The following is a 7,898-nucleotide window of genomic DNA, read 5'->3' as shown; positions in this document are numbered from 1 at the left end:
AATGGTTTATTTCCGTCCGAGAACGATTTTTAAAAACGGACCTATGCGGCCGGTCGTTCGTACTTAGAAAATTTTCGGACCGAACACTCTTTTTCGATTAATTCGTTAAAAAGCGTTATAACGTACGAATATTTTTCAAGAAATCGTTATAACTCGATAAAATACGTCGGGATTAAGCGTTTATATCGTCGGCAGACGGATATAAAAACGTTTGGACCGACACGACCGGTCGTTGGAACATAGAAAAATTCCGAGCCGGTACGTTGGGACTTAGAAAAATTCCGAGGGCGAAAAAGTTTTTTCGAGTTTATTCGTTAAAAAGCGTTACAAGGTATAAATTTTTTTACGGGAATCGTTCTATCTCTATTAAATACGTCGGGATTAAACATTTTTATCGATTTTTTCAAAAAATTAGCGTTCGTCGAACTGACACGACTGGGATATTTTTCTAATTTTTTCGTTAATTAACGTTACAAGGTATATATTTTTTTGCATATTTCTACTTATTTTAACGTATTGTAATTGATTATAAACTTATTTTTTGTCCGTATTCGATAAAAGAGTATGTTTACTGATGCAATTTTTCGGTGAAAAAAAAAATTAATTTTTTGGTAAAAATGCATTTCTATTATGTTAATAAAACGTCTGGTAATGTATTTCGATGGTTGGATATTGGCTTTGTATAGTAGTGATCGAGCGTTCGCGAGACTAAGTTCCAGCGTCCCTTCCGAACGGTACGTTGCTACGGAGGTTTTGCACCGTAAGCGCGCGGCCGCTAGCCCGGCCGGCGCCGGCCTTCCGGCTGGCGCTTTCGTATCTATAAGAGAGACGTCGAGCCGGACGGTTCGGTCGGAACAGCGTTGAGCGCGTGGCTATTCTACGGCCTCGGTTGAGAATTCAGTCACCGCTCCTCGAGTCTTAGTGTATTTTACGCTATTTCTCGACTGTTCCTCCGTTCTCGTTCTGGTTTTTTCTCTACACTGCTGCGCCGCGGGTCGCTGTCCTGGACGTAATGACCAAATATCGTGGCAAGGTTCCCCTGAGTCGGGAAGCTGGTGACCTGTGTGTACGTATTCTAACAAAAATTGTTAGATGCGTGTGTGCTTGTACTAACTGAGCATCGATTCATTCAAAAGAGTATAACCGTCTGCTTTCTATAAAAACTTCTGCTTTCGCAGAAGTATCCGATGAGGCGGTAGGAGCGTACTATCTTTGCGTAGTATGTCTTCTGCCGAAAATGTTCTACCGATTGAAAGAATATTCTTACGGTATGTCCAGCGCGACGCACTGGGATACGCGCTTGTTCGTTCAGCGTGAGGTGCGTATACGTGCTTTACCGCTAAGATATTCTAATAAGTCTTTTTACACGAAGACAGCATTATGGAAATGTTCCTTTAGAAGTACGATTCTAAACATTTTATATAAGACTATGAGAAAGAGAGAGAGAGAAGAGAGGAGGTGGAGTTGAGAATTACAAAGTGGCTGCGAGCGGCGTTCGAAGATTATTACTGAACTATGGGTGTATCTCGAACGTCGCTAGGAGATATATTTTATAGATATATCTATCTTAAGAACGAAAAGTCTCGTCGTACGGTGCTTACGTCCCACCTACGACACGAAGAGAACTTAAACGAAATTTATAAGAATTGTTATACGAATAAGATCCCTGGTTGATCCTGCCAGTAGTCATATGCTTGTCTCAAAGATTAAGCCATGCATGTCTCAGTACATGCCGCATTAAGGTGAAACCGCGAATGGCTCATTAAATCAGTTATGGTTTCTTAGATCATACCTACATTTACTTGGATAACTGTGGTAATTCTAGAGCTAATACATGCAAACAGATTCCGACCAGAGATGGTAGGAATGCTTTTATTAGATCAAAACCAATCGGTGGCGGATGGCTCGTCTGTCCGTCCATCGTTTGTTTTGGTGACTCTGAATAACTTTGTGCTGATCGCATGGTCATCTAGCACCGGCGACGCATCTTTCAAATGTCTGCCTTATCAACTGTCGATGGTAGGTTCTGCGCCTACCATGGTTGTAACGGGTAACGGGGAATCAGGGTTCGATTCCGGAGAGGGAGCCTGAGAAACAGCTACCACATCCAAGGAAGGCAGCAGGCGCGCAAATTACCCACTCCCGGCACGGGGAGGTAGTGACGAAAAATAACGATACGGGACTCATCCGAGGCCCCGTAATCGGAATGAGTACACTTTAAATCCTTTAACGAGGACCAATTGGAGGGCAAGTCTGGTGCCAGCAGCCGCGGTAATTCCAGCTCCAATAGCGTATATTAAAGTTGTTGCGGTTAAAAAGCTCGTAGTTGAATCTGTGTGTCACAGTGTCGGTTCACCGCTCGCGGTGTTTAACTGGCATTATGTGGTACGTCCTATCGGTGGGCTTAGCTCCTCGCGGGCGGTCCAACTAATATCCCATCGCGGTGCTCTTCACTGAGTGTCGAGGTGGGCCGATACGTTTACTTTGAACAAATTAGAGTGCTTAAAGCAGGCTACCTTCGCCTGAATACTGTGTGCATGGAATAATGGAATAGGACCTCGGTTCTATTTTGTTGGTTTTCGGAGCCCCGAGGTAATGATTAATAGGGACAGATGGGGGCATTCGTATTGCGACGTTAGAGGTGAAATTCTTGGATCGTCGCAAGACGGACAGAAGCGAAAGCATTTGCCAAAAATGTTTTCATTAATCAAGAACGAAAGTTAGAGGTTCGAAGGCGATCAGATACCGCCCTAGTTCTAACCATAAACGATGCCAGCCAGCGATCCGCCGAAGTTCCTCCGATGACTCGGCGGGCAGCTTCCGGGAAACCAAAGCTTTTGGGTTCCGGGGGAAGTATGGTTGCAAAGCTGAAACTTAAAGGAATTGACGGAAGGGCACCACCAGGAGTGGAGCCTGCGGCTTAATTTGACTCAACACGGGAAACCTCACCAGGCCCGGACACCGGAAGGATTGACAGATTGATAGCTCTTTCTTGATTCGGTGGGTGGTGGTGCATGGCCGTTCTTAGTTGGTGGAGCGATTTGTCTGGTTAATTCCGATAACGAACGAGACTCTAGCCTGCTAAATAGACGTAACTTATGGTATCTCGAAGGCCCCCGGCTTCGGTCGGTGGGTTTTTACTACCAACGTACAAACAAATCTTCTTAGAGGAACAGGCGGCTTCTAGCCGCACGAGATTGAGCAATAACAGGTCTGTGATGCCCTTAGATGTTCTGGGCCGCACGCGCGCTACACTGAAGGAATCAGCGTGTTTTCCCTGGCCGAAAGGCCCGGGTAACCCGCTGAACCTCCTTCGTGCTAGGGATTGGGGCTTGCAATTATTCCCCATGAACGAGGAATTCCCAGTAAGCGCGAGTCATAAGCTCGCGTTGATTACGTCCCTGCCCTTTGTACACACCGCCCGTCGCTACTACCGATTGAATGATTTAGTGAGGTCTTCGGACTGGTGCGCGGCCAATGTGATAAGCATTGCCGATGTTACCGGGAAGATGACCAAACTTGATCATTTAGAGGAAGTAAAAGTCGTAACAAGGTTTCCGTAGGTGAACCTGCGGAAGGATCATTAACGATACGATACCAAAAGAATTTGACTTGAACACATATAAAAACTATGAAATATATATCACAATGGTCGGTAAGGAGCCGTACTCCTCCTGTATCGACGAAAGTATATACGACGTATTAACAAGCTATATACTTTAACAAACGAAAACGCCAGGGAGCTTGGCAACCTCCGTTGGCACGAATAGAAATATTCTTAAGGAGGAGACGACCCTCCAGCTACGGAATTATACGAAGAGAAGGTGGCACTCTCTCTCGATCATCGGGATGAAGAGATATATATATACAAGTATAAAAACGAAATGCGAATGAAACTTATTCGAGGCGCCTGCGTGAGGTCGTAAACAGAAAGACCCGCCGTCTCCGAATAAAACATATAACATATAATATATATATATATGAAATTCTAATAAAAGGGAACTCTAGCTTCGAAAGAGCCAACAAAAGTTAAGGCTCGATATCAAACGAAAAAATTACGATGGAAACCAGGTGTAAAGAGAAATGCAGTCGTGGCGCCTGCGAGAGGCCGTACACAGAAAGACCCGCCGTCACGATCTCGTATTTCGTATTTGCATCGTGGAAACCGTACAAACGAAATATAAAAGTCCATGCAAACTAATAAGAAAATCTCTAAAGTGCCTCGTGTCGGAGTGATCATGCTCGCCTATTCTCTTCTATGTTTCGTGGTCTGTGTTGCGTTTGTTCTCCTCCTAGCAACGGGACATATCGAAGACTCCTCTTTGGGATCGAACGAAGCGTCTAGAACGAGTCGACGAGAGCGAAAGAACTTGTAGCGAGTCGCGCAGAGCGAAAGGATACCGATATACATCTTCGAAGGTTCTCTTCGAAGATCCATGGATACCTTCTGCGTCGACTTCTCTCGTCTCTTTCATCGAAACTCTCGTCGTTCTCGAAACGTGCTTCCTACCCAAAGGGCGTGTGCTCTTCGTATGTCGTTTCGTTCGAAATAACGAAACCACGTGTAACATACTCGTGGATCGGGTAACCTAGAACGAAGACGCATCGCGTGGATGTTGGCCCGCTATGCGACGATGACCGATGATGATGATGATGATGATGATGATGATATGATGATGATGTCGATGTCGACGACGACGACGATGAAGACGATGTGTAGCAACGATTCGTAACTAGTCTAGCCGAAGTTCGTTCAGAGGGGAACGCCGCCGGCTTCGAAGCCTCGATGTCGTGAGTCGGACACCCGTGCCGTCGCTAGAGTTTTTCAAACTCTGCTTCTGGATATTGGGACGAAAGACCGCTCGAGGACGACGACAGCCGTGCGTGCGTATCCCATCGAATTTTTTTTACACCACCTGAACGAGACTAAAGTTTCGTCTAGTTGATCGTCTACCGTCGCATAATGTATATTATATACCGTTCAGAGGGGACCGGCTGTCTATCCTCGTTGTCGTGAGTCGGACACCCGTGCCGTCGCTAGAGTTTTTCAAACTCTGCTTCTGGATATCGGGACGAAAGACCGCGCGAGGACGACGGATGCGAGTCCCATCGAATTTTTGACTTACACACTACCTGAACGAGACTTAAAGTTTCATATTATATACCGTTCAGAGGGGACCGGCTGTCTATCCTCGTTGTCGTGAGTCGGACACCCGTGCCGTCGCTAGAGTTTTTCAAACTCTGCTTCTGGATATCGGGACGAAAGACCGCGCGAGGACGACGGATGCGAGTCCCATCGAATTTTTGACTTACACACTACCTGAACGAGACTTAAAGTTTCATATAATATACCGTTCAGAGGGGACCGGCTGTCTTTCCTCGTTGTCGTGAGTCGGACACCCGTGCCGTCGCTAGAGTTTTTCAAACTCTGCTTCTGGATATCGGGACGAAAGACCGCGCGAGGACGACGGATGCGAGTCCCATCGAATTTTTTATTTACACACTACCTGAACGAGACTTAAAGTTTCATCCAGTTTGTCGTCTATCATCGCATATATAATATACCGTTCAGAGGGGACCGGCTGTCTATCCTCGTTGTCGTGAGTCGGACACCCGTGCCGTCGCTAGAGTTTTTCAAACTCTGCTTCTGGATATCGGGACGAAAGACCGCGCGAGGACGACGGATGCGAGTCCCATCGAATTTTTGACTTACACACTACCTGAACGAGACTTAAAGTTTCATATAATATACCGTTCAGAGGGGACCGGCTGTCTTTCCTCGTTGTCGTGAGTCGGACACCCGTGCCGTCGCTAGAGTTTTTCAAACTCTGCTTCTGGATATCGGGACGAAAGACCGCGCGAGGACGACGGATGCGAGTCCCATCGAATTTTTGATTTACACACTACCTGAACGAGACTTAAAGTTTCATCCAGTTTGTCGTCTATCATCTCATATATAATATACCGTTCAGAGGGGACCGGCTGTCTATCCTCGTTGTCGTGAGTCGGACACCCGTGCCGTCGCTAGAGTTTTTCAAACTCTGCTTCTGGATGTTGGGACGAAAGACCGCGCGAGGACGATGGATGCGTGTCCCATCGAATTTTTGATTTACAAGACACACACTACCTGAACGAGACTAAAGTTTCATCGAGTTTATCATCGCATAACCCGTTCGGAGGGGACCGGCTGTCTATCCTCGTTGTCGTGAGTCGGACACCCGTGCCGTCGCTAGAGTTTTTCAAACTCTGCTTCTGGATATCGGGACGAAAGACCGCGCGAGGACGATGGCTGCGAGTCCCATCGAATTTTTGTTTTTTTTTTTTTTTTTTAAAGAAAAAACACCACCCGAACGGAGATGTGTTCTATCTTTCGTCGATTTTTCATGCTTTCAGTCGGTCGCGTGGTCGCCATCCGTTCGGAGGGGATCGCCGGCTTCGAAACCTCGATGTCGTGAGTCGGACACCCGTGCCGTCGCTAGAGTTTTTCAAACTCTGCTTCTGGATATTGGGACGAAAGACCGCTCGAGGCGGACGGCCGCGCGAATCCCATCGAATCTTTACTATCACCCGAACGATGGAGAGATGCACGCGCGCTGTTTCTTGAATAATTGGACGAGAGAGTAGAATCAAACACATATATAACATGGGCTAGCCACCGTGCTTACTCGTTCGCGAGATCGTGTGCTGTACAGAGGATTCAGAATCGGGTGTATATATCCCCGTCGTTTCCTGACGAACGGAGCTTCGATCTCGATGGTTGTTATATATCATAATGTACTTTACGCCCGGCCGGCGAACGCGCGTATCTTCGCGCGTTCGTCGTTTTCTTTTTTTTTCGAACGTTTTTGTGTCGTCAATCCTATGGCGACTTCTGCGCGTTCGATTCCCGTTGGTCGAACGTGACGGAACTCGGCTTCGCTAGAACCGAGAAGAGTACATTTGAGTATTGAACTGTTGTAAATTTATAAAAGATTACCCTGAACGGTGGATCACTTGGCTCGTGGGTCGATGAAGAACGCAGCTAATTGCGCGTCAACGTGTGAACTGCAGGACACATGAACATCGACATTTCGAACGCACATTGCGGTCCACGGATACAATTCCTGGACCACGCCTGGCTGAGGGTTGCTCACGTAAACCTAAGACTGCTTGCGTTGCGTATCGTTACTCTCCGTATCTGTCTCTCTCTGTCCCTTCTTGCCTTAACAACCCGCCGTCGTTCTTCTTTATATAAGAGAACGTTTCAGAGTCGGACGAAGGTACAAGAACGAGGATACGAATAAGAGCGGACGGAGAGAACATACGCGACGTACGAGCGATTGTTGGACGCTCGTCGGCGTTCGTCGCGGTCGTGCAGAGACCGTGCAAGTCGTACGCATGCTCGATATATAATCTATCGTGTTCACGGGAGACTACGAAACTCTACCTCTGTCTCTCTCTGTCCCTTCTTGCCTTGACAACCCGCCGTCGTTCTTCTTAAAAATTATAAGAGAACGTTTCAGAGTCGGACGAAGGTATACGAAGGGATACGAATAAGAGCGGAGAGAACCGGTCACGGACCTGCGTGAGTGCTCGCGGCGTCGTGAGTCGTCCTTACGAGGGCGACCGCCCGCTTATGCACCGCTTCGTGTATCGGTTATCGAACGTATATACTCGTAGTGTTCTCCTCGTGACCGATTTTTTTTTCATATCAGGCGATATATGCTACGTTTGCCGGTGTTCGACGCACGAAGGTCCGCGCCCCCGACGTCGTCTTAAAAGAATATTATATTTGGCGAGACTGAGAGAGAAAGCAAATATGGGAACTCGGTCGAGAGAGGAGAGAAGAGAGAACCAAAAAAAAAACCTAAACTCGATGGCGTGCGAAACTTTGCCATAATCTACCGTCTTTTCTTAAG

The 7,898-nt window shown here is 47.0% G+C and overlaps 2 non-coding genes across 2 annotated transcripts; both read left to right on the top strand.

The window, feature by feature from the left end:
• Positions 1–1,663: 1,663 nt before the first annotated feature.
• On the top strand, positions 1,664–3,586 carry LOC126877604 (small subunit ribosomal RNA). The gene has a single exon (XR_007695174.1). It is a non-coding gene; the product is annotated as a small subunit ribosomal RNA (ribosomal RNA).
• A 3,387-nt stretch (positions 3,587–6,973) lies between these two features.
• Positions 6,974–7,128, top strand: LOC126877611 (5.8S ribosomal RNA). The gene has a single exon (XR_007695181.1). It is a non-coding gene; the product is annotated as a 5.8S ribosomal RNA (ribosomal RNA).
• Positions 7,129–7,898: the final 770 nt, after the last annotated feature.

Source organism: Bombus huntii, unplaced genomic scaffold, assembly GCF_024542735.1.
Source record: "Bombus huntii isolate Logan2020A unplaced genomic scaffold, iyBomHunt1.1 ctg00000196.1, whole genome shotgun sequence".
Lineage (NCBI taxonomy): Eukaryota > Metazoa > Arthropoda > Insecta > Hymenoptera > Apidae > Bombus > Bombus huntii.
Note: the sequence above shows the minus strand (reverse complement) of the source record. Positions and strands in the feature narration are given on the sequence as shown.